Source organism: Paramisgurnus dabryanus, chromosome 12 (assembly GCF_030506205.2).
Source record: "Paramisgurnus dabryanus chromosome 12, PD_genome_1.1, whole genome shotgun sequence".
In the NCBI taxonomy this organism is placed as follows: Eukaryota; Metazoa; Chordata; class Actinopteri; order Cypriniformes; family Cobitidae; genus Paramisgurnus; species Paramisgurnus dabryanus.
Window position 1 is genome coordinate 19,979,290 of NC_133348.1, and position 21,429 is coordinate 20,000,718.

The 21,429-nt window shown below is 37.6% G+C and overlaps 1 long non-coding RNA gene across 5 annotated transcripts; it reads right to left on the reverse strand.

Moving 5' to 3' along the window:
• Nucleotides 1-1,148: 1,148 nt before the first annotated feature.
• Nucleotides 1,149-6,547, reverse strand: LOC135738907 (uncharacterized). Of its 5 annotated transcripts, none has more exons than XR_012334725.1 (7): nucleotides 6,267-6,547; nucleotides 5,252-6,172; nucleotides 4,470-4,698; nucleotides 3,288-3,360; nucleotides 2,831-3,185; nucleotides 2,570-2,728; nucleotides 1,149-1,971 (listed from the first exon to the last, which is right to left on the reverse strand). It is a non-coding gene; the product is annotated as an uncharacterized lncRNA (long non-coding RNA). The 5 variants fall into 5 exon arrangements; XR_010528798.2 differs by having other exon boundaries at nucleotides 5,252-5,293; nucleotides 6,023-6,547; XR_010528799.2 differs by having other exon boundaries at nucleotides 6,023-6,547.
• Nucleotides 6,548-21,429: the final 14,882 nt, after the last annotated feature.

Sequence of the window (21,429 nt, forward strand, 5' to 3'; positions counted from 1 at the left end):
TTAAGAGTGTAATGGGTCATTTATATTCGCGCTTAGGTTCTATGCCGTAGGCTGTCCGTAGCTCTGTGTAGCCTGATGTGCACCTCTGCAGAAATTTAACAAAGCATTTGTTCTACGCGGACCGCAAAGCCCTGTAATTGGTCCACTAAACCCCCTCCCGTCAGGTAAAAACAAAAATCTGCGTCGCATTTCTTCATAGGCATTTCTGCTTGAAATTATGATTTAACTCAAACTGCTACAAAAGTCACTGTCTATCACTGCCGGTCTTCTCAAATCCTACACAACAAGCTTCTTCTTCTTTTGTGGGTTTACCGGCCAAGCTGCTTCTTCTTTGACTGTTGCACTACTACTGTGTGTTACACACATAGATACTGCCTACTAGTGGTCTACATCTATAATTGCACGACAACACGGACAACGACGCAAAGTGTGAATGAAACACGATGCGTCGAGGCTACGCTGTAGGACTTACGCAGAACTATAATGAGCACTTAATTCTATGGTTTTCCAGATTTTTCTCCAAAGAAAGATTGGCTAAGACACCTACAATCTACAATCAAAAACAGAAACTACAATAACTACAATTTTAAAACTCATCCAACTTCCAAGAAGTTATATATACACTTTTGAACTCTATACTCCCTCTACTGGAGTTCTATAAGAACTACCCAACTTTTTCCACTTCGCCATCTCTGTTTGAGAATTAAAATCGAAGATTACTACGCACTTATCTTTACGTTTGTTGAAAATTTACTAACATTTCCCGTGAAACATTTCTGACTGCGCAGCTAAACTTATAAATCATTATTATTAAGCCTGGAGTACAGTCTGTTTTACATTAAGGTGACCAGACGGACGTTTTCCAGGGACAGTCCCGTTTTTTGGTGTTCTGTCCCCGACTGGAGCTGTCCCCGGAAATGGCCCCGTTTTACAGCACGTTCAAAACAACCAGCAAAAACACTGAAAACCCGAGCAACATGTAACCAGACCGGAGCAATCATGTAATGATTATTTTCACCAGCAGATGGGGCCGCGAGCTACACAAATTACTTGGTTGCACGTCACTGCTTTAGCGAAGAAGAACTTACTGCGAGAAACATGAGAAAGCGCCATCAAGTTATCATCAGTCAAATGATCATAACCCAGCTAGCAAAAATTGCGCGGGCCGAAATCGGAACGATTAATGCTGGAACACTCGGCCGATCCTCGGCATGAATCTAGGTCCGATTGCTCTGCGAGCGCTCGGTTTTCACGCGCCCCGAGGACACGGCCGAGCACTCAGTTTTAACGCGGCCCGATTGCGGAACCCCGAGTGAGAGGACGTAAGCTCCCCTCCAATCCTGTTCCTTATTTGGGCTTGTTTAATTTATTGATTTTATTGATTGGTTAATACTAAAATTGCTAAGCAACCATTATGCAACATTAACTGAAAATAAAACACACAAGGAAGAACAAGGATTTCACGTTTAATGCATTTTTTATTCACTTGAACACACATTCTTTCTCTCTCGTACACACAAACAGGTTTCCATGTTTTGTGGGGACATTCCATAGACGTAATGCATTTTATACCATACAAACTGTATATTTTATTCCCCTTACCTACCCCATTCCCTAAACCCAACCATCACAGAAACCCTTCTCCTACTTCACATTTACAAGAAACATCATTTTGTTTGATTTATAAGCTTGTTTCCTCATGGGGACACAAGGTCACAAAAATACTGGTATTCCTATCTTTGTGGGGACACAACGTGATAATTACCAGGTGCACACACACACACAATCAGTTCAAATACGAATTTTCCAAAAATCAACATTTTTAAATTTAAAACATTTTAATTCATTGTCTGTCTATTGTCTGGATTCGGCCACCATCCCTGTCATATGCTAGCACCGACCACCTGGTGATGAGGAGCTCTATCTCCTTTTCTGTGCTATCTTTGGTCAGGGCATTCCGGCGGACTGCATCTGAAAAAAAAACAAAGATAGAAGAGGTCAGCATGACCATGTGATGTTACTCATAAAACCACCAAAACTTATTTTGGATGCAGGGCTCTACGCTTACATTTCTTTTTAGTTTAGGAGCACATTCAAAAATTTAGGAGCACATTCTGATCAATGACAAAATCACCTTCCCATTATAAGGAGATATTTGACTATAAAATTTTAACCTTATTAAATTTCAAATTCATAAATTGAGTTAAAATAATAAGAGGCAATCAGGAAGAATAAGTTACCAATCAAATGAAATCAGTAGCAACACAATTCATCTTTGCACTGCAGAGGTGGCATATAACAGAAATGTGGGATTTAGTTATATTTACAGACTGTTTAATGAGGCTCAGAAGTAGCATTAATGCATTTCAATTTATGATAATGTTATGATGTTAATGTTTTAAATAGAGTTTGAGTATAGAAATACAATTATGATCAGTCTTGAAGAAAAAAAAATGACTAACTTTTAAGACTAGTCTTAAAGGTATATTCAACCAGCCACTGATCGAGTCAGTCGCACTGTAGAGCCCTGGGATGTCACTACAGTGCCGTTTCCAGCACTGACACTCACCCAAAACCACACTTTTCAAAGTGAGCCCTTTGAATGCAGGCGTTCAGTTGACCCCACTTCAATTGATGAGTCTCACCACGAAGAGTTCATTGTTTTTTTCAGGACCCACCCCACGGTGTCTTTAAGAGTCTTGTCTCCGACCATTGCAGGAAACACAGTCTGAAACAAAAAGACATGTACCTTATTAGTTATTTAAGGAATATAGCATGAGTGAAAATGAGGACTGACTTTTAGGAATGATCTGATTAAACCATAATTTACCTCACCAAATTCTTCTTCTCATCTGGATTATTTAATGTCTCCTACAAACATTGTAGCTCCTCAATAGTTGAAAGTGGGAGCCCAAAATGTGTTGGGTCTGGGGTGAAGTCTGCAACTGCTGCTCTCTAATAAAATCGAGCTGGATGAGGATCTCCTTAGCAATAGGCTTTAAGCTCCTTGTTTCCTGTCAGCCAATACTGGACAAACTGATAAATCCAGGTGTGTCTGATTATTGTTGTTGTGACTACTAAGCTCAGGCACACCTGGATTAATCAGTTTGTCCAATAATGGCAGACAGGAAACAAGGAGCTGGCTGAAGTTCAGGAAGTAGTGCAGCTGGGCATAAAGCCTATTGCTGTAGAACACAAGAAAAAGCAGGCATAGCAGATTACTAGCAAAACATTGTACGTAGATATGTCAGAGTAAACCGAGAGAGATCACTTTGTATAATTCCTACCTGTAGGCACAGCCTCCTGAGAAGACCTGTGTTGTGTGTCATATACTTGTGTGCCATGTAAGGGTGGGGTGTGCTAAAAGAAAAGAAAAATATGTTTTAATCTCATCACATATACCAAATAGGAATAGGCAAAAAAAAGTGAAAAAATTTTTTTTAAATGTGGTCAATTCAATATCAATTCTCATCGTTTTTCTGTATTTATTTTCATTACATTATATCTGAAAAGCATTCCGGTTGAAGGAACTGTCAATGTCCCGATTGGGCCAGTGCTGCATGATCATAAAAGTTTACATTTTGCACGCATTTTTAAGCCTTGTCAATTTAAGCATTCAAGCGAAAGAGAACTTGCATGCGCTATGTGAGAAGAGCACACACTGGAAGCGCTTACAGCTGTGCGACAGCGTGCAAATTACGAAATTAATTCTAGTTCTCTACTTGCAAATTCACAAATTTTTTTAAAAATGCCGGCCTTTGCGAGTAAACAGACGGTTATGAGAAGAAGTAGAAAAGGAATGCATTCATTGCCTATCATAATTTGATCCGTGCATTAGTCTTAAAGTGGTAGTAACCTTCACCTGTCTGTGTTTTTAAATGTTAATCAAACTACAAAAGAGGAAGTCACTCCCTGCTTTTCACTGAATAACGATTTGTAACTTTGTGCAGATTAAATAAAGGTTAATCCTAATTAGTGAAGATATGCAGTGTTATTTTACATTTGATTACTTTTTCAATTTCTGTATCTGAAAAATACTGTTAGACCTACCTGAAATGCACAGATTTCTTCATTTGTATCTTTGTTCTATTGTACTTATATTGCATTGCTTGCATTTAATTTTTATTAACAACTATTAACTTGTCTTTAATCTATGAAATTTATATTAGTAGTTTTAGCTGTAGTATCAAAAATAGAATTGATAATTGTTAATTTTCACTGGTATTTAAAATATTGGGTGTCATAACCTTATTACAAGAATAAATGGGTAAAAACTACAAAAACTATTTAATTCATTTATTACTTTTTTTGTGGTGGGGCCAGTGAAAATGTAATCATTGAATCGAAAATCGCAATCCAATCAATTTGAGATCTAATGTATCTGAATCGATTTGAGACATCTGAAACAATACCCAGCCCTAATACCAAAGTGATTTTTTTCTCTCCATGGGCTATCTCGCCCTTCTTACTTGAAATCCAGTTTGGCCTGATGTCTGACTTCTGCCAGCTGCTGCATGGGTTGGGGTGTCTGTAGGTGTAGCACTCAGGCTGTTGGTAATGGAGATTGGAGACCACGATGGTGGACTAAGCGCTGTGATGTTCGCTGAAAGGGGAGAAGCCCGTGGACCTACAGAATTTCTACCTGTGGGCACAGCCCCCTCACAAGACCTGTTTTGTGTGCCATGTATGGGTGGTGTGCTAAAAGAAAAGTTGTTTTAATTAGGGCTGGGTATTGGCAAGGGCCTCCCGATACGATACGTGTCACGATACATGGGTCATGATAAGATACGTATCACAATACAATCAAAAATGTAAAAAATAGAGCTGAACACCTGCAGCTCTTTGAAAGATGCAGGTGTTTTTAAATTTTCTGCCATTTTCTCACTCCCTCTAACTTCTGAGACATTGGCCGAATGGCCGTATATGGCAGACAACTGGACAGTGACAACTATAGCAGCGGCGAGGAGGTCGTTTGACGCACACAGAGGGATTTGATGTTTTTTTAAAATATCGACAGTAGAAATCGAAATATCGATACACTATCGATACAGCTAACTATCATGGTAGTTAGCTGTATCGATTTTTTTGCACAGCCATAGTTTTAATCTCATCACACATATCAGTCATCAGTCAGATCATCGTCAACAAGCTTACTGTCGTTCTTAATACCTTGCAGCAAATTAGACAACGATTTAACTGCTTTGTGTCTCAGATTAGATTTAAAATAATGCATTTGATCAGCCATTCTTACCTAAGAGCAGTGTTTATTTTAGAACAGCAAAAGCAAGATTACCTGAGGAAAAAAGAAAAAAAGATTAGCATTGTACAAAACCATACATAATGTCTTATTATACTAAACCATTACAATTTCCCTTTTTTAGTCCAAGCCCAACCCAATAACCATTATGACATTACCCAACTACCAGCATAACTGCACAGTGCATAAATTAGGGTCCATCAAGACATGTTTAAGTTTACATACAAATCTATAATTGTGACATTCCATACACTGGTATATATTAATCCGCGAATCACATGCGAGCCGAACCGTGGTTCGGATCAACTGCGATTTGTCACAGCACTACCAGCTAACATTTTGTTCCACTTAATTTTCTTCCAAAGAACACTATGCTTGTAAATATTAATCACGTAAATTGCATTTAATAAAAATTGCGTCCCATTATTTAACATCCCAGCTAGTCAATGCTAGCTTCGTTCGCGCCATAAAAGTTGGAGCCACTTTCATATTATCCAAAATTTGCACTACTTTTCTCAGACATGATAAATAATTTGATGTTGTCCTAATTAATAATTCTTAAATGAATTATGAATTCTTTATGTTTGTTTCATCTGGAAAAAAGTACATGAACATGTCAAAGGAACATGAACGAATCAATAATAACCAACATGTAATCAGCAACAGTTCGAAATAGAGTTAATATATGATGTGACGGGAACTCGATTGAAACTATGCTTAGCGTGAATGTTGATGCTTTTTAAGGAAACTGAACACAAGACTTACCTCAAGTTTAACGTATGGCGTAGGATCGAAAAGGGAATGGATGATTCAGTCAGGCGTTGAGTTTTATCTCACCCGTTGTACAGACGTTACTCCAGTGATGAGCTAAGCGTGCTGACGCTTTCTGCAGTTACCGTTGAAATCGGCTTCATACTGGCAAAAGGGTCTGAGCCGAGCACCCAGTTTAAAACAGCCGCCAACGTACGGGATTCATCTTAAAATGAATTTTTTGTATTTATCAGCTTACCCCGAGGCCATCCAAGATGTATGTGATTTTGTTTCTTCAGTACAACACAAATGTAGAAACTCCAACCGTTTCAGTCTGTATGCATGTGAATAGTAACAAAATCTCAGACAGTAAAAACATGCACAGACAAATCCAAATTAAACCCTGCCGCTCGTGACGACACATTGATATCCTAAGAAACGAAACGATCGGTTTGTGCGAGAAGCCGAACAGTATTTATATAATTTTTTTTACCTCTAATACAGTACTATGCGTAGTCAAATGAGCCCGTGCACAGCACCTTCTTCTTTAGAGTTTTAATGGCGGGTTGCGAAGCAATTTCATAGGTGCATACCGCCACCTACGGTTTCGGGTGTCCCTGTATAGCCCTCAAGCCGTGCATCCGATACAGTAGATGGCAGTATGCAACTATGACGTTGCTTCGCAACCCGCCATTAAAACTCAAAAGAAGAAGAAGGCGCCGTATTAGAGGTATAAATTATATAATACAGTTCGGTTTCTCACAGAAACCGATCGTTTCGTGTCTTAGGACATCAACGAGCAGCAGGGTTTAATTTGGATTTGTCTGACCATGTTTTGTTTTTTACTGTCTTTTGTTATGGACAGACTAAAACGGTTGGAGTTAAAAATCTACATTTGTGTTAAAGAAAGTCGCCTACATTGAATGGCATCCATTAAAACCATCCTTGATTTAACATAAGCCGAGTCATTTCCAAAAGTGGTCCAGATCATATAGCCAGAGCTGGGTTACCAGTTACGGTGAACATGAATCGGCCCAGTGCTTACAGCCAGAACAAAAATGAATGTGCCAGAGCGAGCTGCGGGGCACAATCGGCTCGGTTAACACACGCCGATGCCGAGTCTGAGCCGCAGCTGCCGCAGGGCAGCCGAGCTCGGGCCGATTATACATGCTAGCTGGGAAGATATGAAAAAAGTCAAAGTTATCGGGGGTTAAGGTACTAGCTTACCTAACTACTGTTGCAGTGTTTCTACTAAATTAGAAACACTGCAACAAATGACTTTCTTATTAGTATTTTTCTCTTGTTTTCAGTACAAATATAAAAAATTCTAGAAAATAGGTGTAGTTTTTAGACCAAAAATATCACATTTGTGCTTAAAACAAGCAAAAAATCTGCCAACACTCAAAAAACGTGTTGTCCCCATTGTTTAATTAATAGATAACAACAAATTATATTTTAATGATATTTTGACCATTGAACTAGGAAATGTCCCCAGTTTTCATTTAAAAAATCTGGTCACCTTATTTTACATGTACATGAACCTACGTGTAGGTGTCTTGCACAGACTTTAGACGCATGCGAATTGCGTCAAAAACAAATGCATCTCCTTGGCTACATACCATTTTTTTCGGACTATAAGTCACTCCGGAGTATAAATAGCATCAGTGAAAAATGTGTTTTGAAGAGGAAAAAACATATATAAGTCGCACTGGACTGTACGTCGCGTTTACTTAGAAAATGATTTTACAAAATCCTAGCCGAACAACAGACATTTAATCTGGAAAAGCAAGTTATTCAACTAAACAACAGCACAGAACAGTAGGCTGAATAGGTGTCCATCCATGTTAACGTACACTCTTAGAAAGGATGTGTTTTTACACATCATTGTGCGGTAAGCTTTTAACACATTATGTGTAATTTTAAAGGAACACGCCCACATTTTGGGAAATTAGCTTATTCACCGTATCCCCCAGAGTTAGATAAGTCCATACATACCTCTCTCATCTCCGTGCGTGCTGTAACTCTGTCTGACGCAGCCCCCGCTAGCTTAGCTTAGCACAAAGACTGGAAATGCATGGCTCCAGCTAGCAAACTGCTCCCAAAAAGTGACAAAATAACGCGGACATTTTCCTATTTATGTGTTGTAATTTGTATAGTCACATCGTGTACAAATAACAAGCTCGTATGAGACACGGACATCTTTTAGTCGTATATTGCTGGGAACTATATATTCTCAGGCGCAGCGCTGCTGCTGGGGCGGAGTGATTTGCTCGCAGCACCTGAGTGAGACCCGTTATTTTTTTATCTTGCTTCATACTTCTAAAGCGCTTTGAGAAATAACATTGAAAGGCGCTAAGTTACATAAAATAAAAATTATTATTATTATAGAATAAGGTGAAAGTAATAGCACAAAGCAAATTGTTTTTGCACAATGAACCCACAGACAGTAGGCAACTATTGTACAAACAGGGTCACAAATCTTCCCCCTCTAATTCAACAGCCAGGTGAAGGCTACAGTAATGAGTTACCTCAAAAACCGTTCGTTTGTTACTCGGGCGATATAGCGCGTTCTTGACAACATAATAATTACTAAAATTACATAGGGCCCGGGAAGTGCAATAGTAGTGACCACCCTGTTCATGTAATAGTGTCACTAACGTTATATTACGTCTAGCTAATGGCACTCTACAGTAAACTAGTCATCGAACATAACGGGACACTTACCGTAGCCGCAGGTGATCAACTTTGTCCTGTCTGTACGATAGATGGGATGGCCGTATCCTTCAGCACACGTTTCATTGTCCGTGTAGCAAATTCCATTTTATGAAAATAGTCATCCTCTCTGAAATGCTCTGAGCAAACACGATAGCCCTTGATGGTGGCTACAGGTGTGTGTGGGTCTATATCCAGAGCAAGCAGCCATTGTTTCATCAGGTCAGCGTTTTTAGTTGGAATTCTGTGAAACATCATGGTATTACCTGGTCTCCCCTGTTTATTGTTGCAGCTCTTTACAATACAGTAAACACCCATGATTGTAATAAATTTACAACCTAGCAATCGCTAACTCCGTTACTCCAACTCTGAGCGAACTCTCTGCTCCTCACCACGGGGCTTCTCACTCAGGTGCTGCGAGCAAATCACTCTGCCCCAGCAGCAGCGCTGCGCCTGAGAATATATAGTTCCCAGCAATATACGACTAAAAGATGTCCGTGTCTCATACGAGCTTGTTATTTGTACACGATGTGACTATACAAATTACAACACATAAATAGGAAAATGTCCGCGTTATTTTGTCACTTTTTGGGAGCAGTTTGCTAGCTGGAGCCATGCATTTCCAGTCTTTGTGCTAAGCTAAGCTAGCGGGGGCTGCGTCAGACAGAGTTACAGCACGCACAGAGATGAGAGAGGTATGTATGGACTTATCTAACTCTGGGGGATACGGTGAATAAGCTAATTTCCCAAAATGTGGGCGTGTTCCTTTAACACATTATGTGTCATTTTGTGTTCAAGTATAACACATGTTGTGTTAAAAGTAACACAAAATGTGTTGTTTCAATAATAACACAGAGATGGGTGGATTCCAGGACGCTCGAACTGATTTTGCCAAGTGTTTAATGTCCTCAGGGCAACATATTGTGTTGTCCCAAGGACAACATTTTTCTAAATAAAACCTAAACCTACCCCAAACCCCAACCCTAACCCTAACCAAACCCTAAAATCAGAGGTACATGATAATTAAAAAACAATGGTCTAGAAACAGCTAAACCTGGTTGTAAGCTTAAACTTAAAACAAACTATAATCTTATTTCTGAAATCTGATTGGTTTATTGAAATGTTGTCCTAGGGTCAACATAATGTTGGCCTGAGGACATCAACCACTTGGCAAAATCAGGAGAGCCTTCCAGGAAGCAGGGCCGGTTCTAGATATTTGGAGGCCCTAGGCAAAATTTATGTTGGAGGCCCCTCACACCCCTCTAATTTTCAAAATAATGTGAGAACGTGTTTTTCTACTGCGTAAGAAATCAGATGAGCACTACTAATAAACATGTTTTTCCCCATTACTTTTACTTTTTATTAAGTTTTATCAACAAATTGATTAACTTTATGCTAAAATGTAATTAGAAATTATGCAAAACCACATGTGTTGAAAATTTTAAGGCAGTCACATTTATTAAAAACACCACCTTTTTGGGATAACACAGGATAACAGTTTTGCTTTCTCCAACAGTCTCACAACAGTACATTGCAAAAACCCTAACCGTAAAAAATTACAGGTGAACACGTCCTAGAAAACTTTTATTGTTTTTTTTATTTTAACTTGGTATAAAGAAGAATTTCCCTCTTACTTAACCAATATACAGTAAAAAGTTATCTATCAGACTATTGCAATACCTTTTTATAAACTACCTTAAATATCCATAAAAATCAGCTGCCACTGAAAGTTAAACAGACAAACTACATTCATGATTTGAAAACTAAAATAAAGTGTAGAGGACTTACAAGATATACAGACAGTTTACTTTAGGTAACGCCAGTTTTGTTTGCTGTTCGACTTTAAATACAAACTTTTTTAAATACAAACTTAATTCTTGCAGTGGCGGCGCCGCATAAAGTTGAACTCACCTTAAAACTTTATTTAATGCTGTCAGTAGTGATTGTCGGACCAGCGCACATGGACTTAGCAGTTATGGAGGCCCCCCTTCCAAGCTTGAGGCCCTAGGCATTTGCCTACTCTGCCTATAGCTAGTGCCGGCCCTGCCAGGACGACGCAGTTAGTGTGTTGTCCCAGAATCAACACTAATGTGTTGTTTTTAACACATTCGTTCTAAGAGTGTAACATTACCATTTATTCACCGAACACAATAGCATATCGAAACATACCTGGGAGGCTGAGTAGGCTAAATTAACATGACAAGCCAAATCAAGTTCAAAAAGGTCCCGAAGTCATTCCACATCACGGAATCCATTGAATTACACAAATACAGGAGCAGCATGCAGCGGACTCTCGTGGCTGTAGACCGTAATGGTTTCTCTCGGTTCATAAAAATTAATTTTGACATATAAGTCGCACCTGACTAGAAGTCGCAGGACCATCGAAACTATGAAAAAAGTGTGACTTATAGTCCGGAAAATATGGTACTACATTCTCCTGTACGCACAGGCGCGACATACGCATACAAAATATGTGCAGCAACAAAAATATGGCGGTGAGCATACAGTGGACCACTGCGTATGCATAAAAACTGGACTTAAAGTTCCAGCTCAAGAGTACCATTGTAAATCATGGTATGGTAGGGGGACAGTTTTGAACAATGGTTGTTTATGTATTTGCAGAATAACTGAGTTTTCTTTGTTTTTAACCAAATAAAGTTATGAATTTCAGCATAAATAAAACATAACTGTGACTCCGAGCAATAAAATTCCCCTCTTTGGAGGTTGGTATGCTACACGAAAAGGGTGATGTTGATGTTCGCAAACCTGACACAGTCTTTACACGCCTGATAACAATGCTTACGGCGCATTCCGACACATAACACCGACTTGTTTCCCATTACACTTTTGACTCCTGTAGACATTTAATAATTGCTTTCATCTCCAACAAACTGTAATCCGCTCGCAAGCGACAATCTCCTGGAGGAGTCTGCCATCTTACTTTTCTTAAAGACCTAATCCGATTACAATGCCTGGTTAATGGAAGAGGCTGCCGACTTTCTCCACACCAGACCAACCAGAATTTCAGGGGGAGTAAATGTGTACACGGTGGGTATGCTTTGTTAATGAACACATTTGGGTAAATTATGTGAATGTTGTTTCTGGTGAGAGAGTCTGCAGGGTTGACAGAAGTCCCTCAGCGAGCTTCCTCTTCTCCTTTGTCCATCATCTTTTGAAGACCTAAACCTGGTCTTTAGAGTTTTCAGCATTTGTGAATTGTGGGTTAAAAACATGCATAAATTATCTTTGTAACACAAAGGAGGGGCCCAACAGATCCAAAATGCTATTGAAGTGCTAAAGATTAATGTTTTTTTCACTTGGTTCTGCTGTCAATGTGACAGTCTGAAAGCAAAATTCAGATGTCTGTGTGTAAAGCCTATTCCATGCTCAGGATGCTGGTTTACTTTACGGTTATGATTCTCAGACAGTCACAAGTTCAGCTTTTGTCATCAGATGCAGCGTAACTGTAGGAGATACAGGGGATGTTTACATTTTCAGCAGGATTTATTCATCCTTTCTTCACAGATTATTAAGTCACTGACTCATCATAGCTATGTTCAGAATTAAATACAAGCATATTGCATTGGGTACCCTTACAGAAAGAAAATATACTTCAATTGGGTCAATAAATTGAGAATATTCTGTATATTGGTAATTATATCATAAAAATTGTGATAATATATTACAATATACTGAATAATTAAGGAATTGATGCTCTCCATGTAGTGGGGAATATGTGTTAACATATATGGGGCACATATAGTCACATTTGAAAAATAGCAGGGTGTTCAAATACTTATTTTCCTCACTGTATATCTTGCAATACATGACTATTCATGTGTGTATATAAATGTTAATATATAAACTATATATATGTTAATATATACACATATACATACATACATACATCAAACTGTTTTTGAATAACATGCAACAAAAATGTCTCTGCAACGCTTTATCGTATTCAGACCAAAATGGGTACATGTCATCACAATGTAATGCTAGATCTACCCTTATGATGTTTATAACGTTCGTAGAAATTCATATTCAGTCATCGACAAACTTGATGGCATGTTGTCTATGAGGCTGTATCGCTGCAAAGCTTTGACATATTGACACCAAACTTTGTATCACATTAAACAAACCAATTTGTGGTGCTTAGTCTCCTTGCAGCTTATTGTATTTGTACCTTTTAACCTTTTTGCTCAAAAAATCTCCAATTGTCTTAATTTACTTAGAAAATACATGTTGTAGGAATGTTTATTGGTTTTGTCTTATTGCTAAATATATATTTTATATGTATCAATATATGCCCATACATTTATGCATATATTGCAGAATATTGAAAAATTTAAGCACTAGATTCCCGTATAAAATGTAATATTTTATACATCACTGTCATGATCCTGCCAGCCTGTCATAGTATTTCATAGTTCATGTGGCAGGATCTTGGGAGTACCCATGTGTGGTAGCACATGACTTATGTTTGGGTATTGTGCTGCCATGTCTTTTCTCTGCCCCAGCCCCCTTGTTTATTCATTAATTATTTATTATTGGTTAACTCCCCTTACCTGACTTACCTCGTTATCTTGTTTAGTTTTCCTTATTTAAGGCCCTACACAGTAAAACTCCCAGTGTTAAATTAACACTGCTGGGAGCATATATGGTCCCACTCTACAGAGTGTTAAATTTACACTGAATCAGTGTTAAAGTTAATGAGATAATGAAGTGATGATTAAGACATTAATGGTGAACACCTGCTGGTCATTTCGTGTCAAATCAACTTAATTTTAGAATTGTTCCTGTCTCTAAGTTTTTATTTTCTTTTTCTGGAGAAAGTAATACTAAAATGATGAAAAAGGTCAAAATATTAAATGCAATAGATATATAAAAACTGCTGTGTGTATATATGATTCTATCTTACAGAGTTTTAAAAAGTTACACTGAAGCAGAGTAAAAAGCTGCCAACTTTCACTTTTGCCTCTCTATCATCTCTGTTTCAAACCTAAACTTACAACTTGCTTGTAGAGTTATTTTGTAGACGATGATAAGTTTAACTTCTAAACAACTGTTGTCAGAAAAAAATAAAAGTGCTCCAGCATTCCAGCATCCACACATGTGACTTAGTAGACAAATCTTCTTTCTGATAAAATGTAATCACAAGTCAAATGGATATTTATCACAAAAATTATCACAATAAATCTCCAGTTTGTGTTTTAGATTTATTTGAAGTCACCATTATTGTGATTAGTGTTTCCTTTAGTTAGGCGTTTGTCTCTTAACCTTCACTAAACTAACTCTCCAATATTAGCAATTGCAACAGTGTTTCAATAAAAGCACTTGTTTGTTGCTTGATGTAGAAAAAATCCTATCAACCCATCTAAAATTGCTTGTTTTAAAAATATTAATATATAATATGATATGAGAAAGGTAAAGAAAAAAGCATAAAAAATGTTTCTCTATGCAAATGACACAGTTTAGGATAAGGGTGCTTTGATTCTAGTTTTTTTTTTTTTTTCTCAGAGAGACTTCATGACTTCGGATACAAATCTCAACAATGGTGAGAGTAAATGGTAAGAAAGTTGCACAATTGTGTCATGTTGCAATGCATGATGGGAGTTATGAAAGAGTTTTCTACAATCCTGGTACCCAGCATGCATTGCAGCATGAAGCTTTGTTGTTGATTGTCACCATGATTGTGTTTTATGGGGTGATTGTTGATGTCTCAGGGTGTCCGACTGAAACCACAGATTAGATTTGTGTTAAAAAAATTAACTCTTAAGGGTATGGATTTACAGCATAGGAACATCACAGGTTTGACTGAACATAAAAAAAATGTAACTTACATTTAGTGTTTTTTTTTTTGTTTGAGATCAGTTAATCACAATATTCAACAACTACTGTAGCACACCAACAGTTTATAACTTCATCTGTGTCACCTCCCTCTGCTCCAACAAATGTGTTTAATAAACAAAAGAAGGCCAACTTTAATCTTCAAGACTCAAGTGCCCAACTAATGGAAACACTAATCGGGAAAATGGTGACTCACTTTATTAACCAGAAATACAGCTGTTGTATAGAGATTAAACTTATCATCCATGTAATTCTACAAGCAAGTTGTAACTTTAAGTTTCAAACAGAGATGATGATAGAGAGGCAAAAGTTAAAGATGGCTCTGCTTCAGTGTAACTTTTTAAAACTCTGTACGATAGAATCATATATACACACAGCAGTTTTTATATATCTTTTGCATTTAATATTTTGACCTTTTTTATCATGTTAGTATTACTTTCTCCAGAAAAAGAAAATAAAAACTTAGAGACAGGAACAATTCTAAAATTAAGTTGATTTGACATGAAATGACCAGCAGGTGTTCACCATTAATGTCTTAATCATCACTTCATTATCTCATTAACTTTAACACTGCTTCAGTGTAAATTTAACACTTTTTAGAGTGGGACCATATATGCTCCCAGCAGTGTTAAATTAACACTGGGAGTTTTACTGTGTAGTGTGTTCTGTCCTGTGCTGAATCGTTTTGGTTTGTTTTCCATGTTTGAGTCTTGTTGGTTATTGTTAATGTTTTGTCTTTTGCTCCTATGTTGGCTTTTTCTGTTATTAATCCCTTTTGAGTTTACCTTGTACATTGTCACATTATATTATTCAATATATTTATATATAGAAAGGATATGGTGAATTGCCTGCTGTGTTTTTAATATAAATATATATGCCTGCTGTGTTATAAAAGAGTACACATTGGGAGGGGGGGTAACGGTATTTCCTGCATTCTGACTTATTAACGCAGTTAAAGAGTTGTATGCCTCGTGCTATAGAAAGGGAAAGTGTCAAAAAAGCAGATGAGCGTGTGACAGAGTATTTCTGGGCCAAATTTACTCCTCTTTCCTACAATTTCAGAATTTTTTTTTTTAAACATGCTTAACTGTTGCGTATCATGGACCCTTATTCACTTCCCCTGAAAAAGCATGCCCACATGATAGCGAGAACACTCAGCATTAGCATTGTTCCTTCGAGTATAAGTCACAAGCATGCTACAACTTTGTTATATCAAAGATTAACAATGACACGACAAAGTGTGTTTCTGGAAGCAAAGAGAAGAAAACCTTATTCAGCTTTCCAAGTAACCCTGTCTTAAGAAAACAGTAGATGCAGTTTGTCTGTTTTTTAAGACAGCAAGGTAAATGCGAACGGGTTTATGTTTGTAACCTGCATTTTGGGACAATTGCAAACAAGGCCCAGTTCGACGCCGGATTTGCCAATCGTTTACAATTGAGTAATGGAACGGTCCCAACGCTAAAAGACCTCGTTCAGGAGTCAGAACCACAGGCGGATCAAAATCTAATCTCAAGTGTTTTGTTTGCAATTGGCGCATAAGTGCATATAATGTAAACAACACAAACATCTATAGCTGTTCTGTCCTCGTAACTCTCTCTCTTCCCATCATACACTTTCAAGAGTTTCAACTTTTATGTGAATTTATCCAGAAATGTATTATCTTTTGCATGTATAATTAAATACCGAAATAAGCAGGATATTAAAATCATGATTAAATCACTGCCAATATGGAAATATTCAATGAAAGTTAAGGTCAAATTGAGCAGGTTGCATTATGGTACACAGTATCTCATGACAACAAAATAAGCATTGAGCATTGGACCTGTGGCAGACTGTACAGTCCACCTTTATATGCCACAGTTGGAAACCTGATAGGTTTCACTCATCAAATTGCTCCTTAGATGTTGGAGAGATATCAAACATGTCTGCAGTCAGAAGTATTCAGTGTTATTTTTCTAAAATAAAGTATATTTTATTCTCCAATTACTTTTTAGACATTTTTAAAGCACAAGGCATGTTTGTATTAGATAATGTTATATAATAGTATACAAAACATAAAGTTAAATTAATATATCACTAGTTTTATATGCCAAAAAAATCTTTCAGCATATAAACAAAACAGCAGTGTTTCTCAAACTTTTTTAGCCCAAGGACCACTTTATCTTCCAATTTTTTTCTGAGGACCACCTAACAGAATCCCACTCTAACACGCCCCCAAAAACAACAAAAAAGGAAGGATAAGCTAAATTTAAGTTTTATATGCAACTGTTTCAAGTCAAAACTAATTTTTTAAACACAAATGCAATGCTATATTCAGAAATTATTATATAAATTTTATTTCATTTGAAAAAGTAAATGTGAAATGAGTTGCAGCTTAATATGAACAACAAACTGCACATGTGAAGAAAAACTGCAATTAAACATACTGTAACAGCCTAGGTCCCACTTAATGTCATTCCAAAGAGCCATTAGTTTAAAACTGAGGCGGTGGGTGGTGGTTTTTTCCCCTTAATGTCCAAAATCACTGAAATTACAGAGATTTTACACATGAAACAAAAACTAGTACATTACAAAAGTATAAGATCTGTGGATTTTAGCTGCTTTCAGTTGACGCTTGATTTTTTCTTTTGACTGCTCTTTGGTTTAGCCACCGATCCATTTTTACGTTATTAAAACAGAATGGCAAGAACTGATATCACAGTTTCGCAAGTGCATTAAAAATCTACTTAAATAAGTGATGATTTGAAACACTTTAGGTTATCTTTTGGCGGACCACTGGGGGTGTTTGGCGTGGTCCGCGGACAACAGTTTAAGAATTACTGCTCTATAGAGACTGAGCGAAGTAATGCTAATTTGAAAACCACGCCCACCGGGGGGAAACAATCCAACTGTCTCCATTGACTTTGTATTGCGAGCGGCCACCTCGTTGTCATGTCTGGCTTATAACAAAAAACAGAATAATGCCTAAACGCTGTTGTGTACAGCTAACAAGCCAAAAACCCCAGAAATAAGTTTTTATAAGCTGTTGAGCCGTAAAACCCAGCCTTTAAGGAGAAAAAAGTGGATTGCCGACTTCTTTCCCTCTAGTGGGTGCAGTTCTACTAATAGTAGTACTATAAAAAGTTGCTTGTTTCCACTTTTGTGTCTTTAAACGCTTGTTTTTTGGGGTCGACAGCTTATAAAAAGTTATTTCTGGGTTTTTTAGCTTGTTCGCTTTACATCCTGTCACACAGCAGCTTTTAGCCAGAAATGATAAGGAGGTGGCCTCTTGCAAAACAAAGTCAATGGAGACGGATGGATTGTTTTCCCCCCGGTGGGTGTGGTTTTCAGGTTATGACGCGTTGCGCTCTGTCTCTATTGAACAGTTTCCATTTAGGGCTACTGTAGAAACATGGCAGCAACCATGTAAGGGGACCCACAGTGTAATAAAAGCAGAGGTAAGGTAATAAAAACAATACCGTTTATTATGTAAGGTCTTTATACACCATAATAGATCATATAGTTATATATATTTCTGTCAAGAGATCCTTCAAAAAGTTACACAATGCACCTTTAAAGGTAGACTGCAGTTTTAGTGTTTCATCATAGTTTTCCAGTTATGCCCAAAATGCAAAATAAAAATGTTTTGAGCAAGAGAGATGATTTTAATATGGCTAATTGTATGAACACATATCTTTCTTTGCTAAGACACAGTATGTATTTATATTAAGATTAAATACACAGAAATGAGAAGACGAATAATGAAGCTGTCATTGCCATTATTTAACACCACAAGGAAATTGTATCTCACAGGGGCCTAAAGTGTGAAATGCTTGCAGAGGGTAGACAAAGAAACATGAAAATTTCATTGATGTTCGCGACACACTCGGGAATAAATTCAAGCATCAACTACTTCATCCAGAATTCACAGCGCTTTTGAGAAGACTCGTCTTTGAAGTAACCTTGCTTTGCTCATTGATTCACTTTTACACTTTTTGTCCTGCAGAGAGATGCAGAGTTTAGATAACTGACAGTTCATTTAATAGATTGAGACAATAAAGAACCAGGCAGACGCCTTTCCATCAAAGAACGAGTACATTCAGGCACTTACAGACATGTATGCGCCCGGCCGGACACAAACGTCCATTTTGACTTCTCAAGGACAAAGAGTTGTAAATCATAAGCTCCAGTTCATAAACTGTATATGTGTCTGCCAACGTCCATCTCGCTGACACCTACAATAACATCAGTTACTCTAACAAAACGTCATGCGTACCTACACACTTCATGCTCCAACAAACCCAATCACACGAGACAAAGACACAGTACAACTCTCCAATTTTCTCCTCTCTCCGAGGTAAAATAAATCACATTTTCCTGGCGCCAGTCCTGCCTCGATGTGATTGCAATATGTTCACAAATTATATTTCATCTCTAGTTAGCAATAGATGTGATATTTTGTTCAGTTTTATCAAACATAATTCCTCTCCAGAGTAAGGGTGTTTTCGGCTTTGATTAGTTTTGGGGTCAAAACGAACAACACGAAACTGAAACGTTTAGTATATGCTAGAGACTTGATCCACCTGCTTTGCACAATGTGTATAAATGGCGAGATTGCTCCCAGACCATATAGCAACTTATTGCCTTTGCTGGAAAACAAACAGCGCTGAGGGACACACAGGAACATCAATTTCCCATCAGCCCCCGAGTCCAGCGTTTAATTTGCTCTGTGCCACTGAACTCACATTGAGGGCCAAGGGGCAAGGGCCAGGTCTCCCTCATTTACCAGCCTGTGAAATGTCAATATACTCAAACCAATGGTATTCTGCAGCATATCCAGGACCAGGGTCCTCCTCCCTCTACTGGTGCTGAAACTGTGGTCTTAAAAAAGGAAACTAAAATCCCATTACGTTGTCGTTTCGGAAACCGCCTTTCTATCTTAGAGAGATATAAGCCCTGAAGGAGGTGGTAAGTGGCCTTATTGGCTCACAATGAGGTGAGTTTTTGTCAGTGAAGTCCCAGATGAGCAGGTTCAGGATAACACTTGCTCTGGCTGATGAAAGAACTAGCAGTCCTGTTTATTAAAGGCAGAGATTCAGAAGGGCAGTAGGGCAGAGGTGAGACCTCATAGACACAACTGGAATGTAGGTGCGGTTTTATATCCAATCCCAGCTGTGCAATAACACGTACATTGACCATTAAGGTCTCCGGGCTTGTCCACGGCCATAACAACAAAGCTATCACCATTAAATCTTTGGTCAAATCGTGGGTGGTTGTAAGACTTCATACTTTTCGATTTAAGAGAGGTCAAAGATTTGAATTTTGCTCAAATGACACATTGTAAAATCTGTTTATGAAAGATGACTGTGAGGCTTTGACTCATATGCTCAAACTGAAGTGAGGGATGTTCTTGCACTGTCAAAAAATAAGGTACAAAAGCTTTCGGAATTCTGCGGAATGATTTTAAATGTTTTAAAAAAAAATATTCGAGAATTTAAGCTGTATCTAAAATAATATTTTTTGAAAGGCTTACAATGAAAATGAATACACCAAAACAAAGAGTCCTCTGAATTAAACTGGACAAACATGATCCAGATAATGTGCATGTCGAGATAGAATTATAGTTTGGATATAAAATGACATTATTGTTTATAGTGTTATATATTATAGCAGAATAAAAAAGCTTGTGTTAATACATTCTCATTATGAATTTAGCACGTATGTAAATGTTATATTAAAAATAACAAGAGCATTTGTCTTGTAAACGGATTTCAAACGATAATTTGCTGACTGTCGTACGTCACATAGACAACAGAGTCAAGCTTAACTCGGCGGTAAGTTTTATTTATTTAATCTCAAATATCAAATGGTTCGTGCTCTCTATCATCAAAAATGGTCAAAGCAAACAGAACGCACAGGGTTAATGTACTTGTCAATGACGGTTCACAAACGCACGGGCTATGTAGCCTATTGGTGCTTCTTGTCAATGAAGGTTGCTGGTCACAAACATGCTCAAGCGCAGGGTATGTGTGCTTGTCAAAGACGGGCATTGAATCCGTGGAATTCTGCTGAGTTTTCCGTGAAAATCTGCGAGTGCGGATTCCGTTTGGGCTTGTTCATAGTTACATATCTGTACTTAAATAGTACCTATTAGGACCTTTTTAAAAGGTACAGTCCCAGTGACCACTTTTGTACCGTATTTTCTGACAATGTGGGTCAACAGAAACAACCAATGGTGGCCGGAGACTTCTCTTTCGAGGTGCGAAATATGTGTTTGTTGCATCGTGTGAAATACGTGCCTGCTGCACACGTGTTGAAAAGGTTTATGTTAAAAGAAACGCTCACGTTTACAAAATACTCGCAAGACACCAACTTAACACTAAACTCCAATTACACATGAGATTAAGATCTGGCAAATTCTTTTATCACAAACTCCTTTGACGCGTATGTAGCAGGCTCTTATTTTGACATGGCACGTGATCAATGGTGGATGAATTACACAAATCATGTACTTGAGTAAAAGTATAGATACCCAGGGTAATATATTACTCAACTAAAAGTAGAAGTACTTGCTTAAAATATTTACTTGAGTAAAAGTACAAAAGTATCTGCATCAAAATGTACTTAAGTACAAAAGTACTGTGATTTATTATGGCCGTATCATTTCAAACTCAAATTAAGTGAAAAACTCTATTGGCTAACCAATCTATTAATAGAAGGACATTAATAAATCAGACACTGATGTCTATTAAAATTATCATAAGTCTAAAACCTTAAAAACAAAAAATTTCCTTTAGCACCAAATGAAATAACAGGATTTGAGAGCAGTAAGTCTCATTTCAAGATTTATTTGTAAAATAATTTAACAGTTTAAGTGT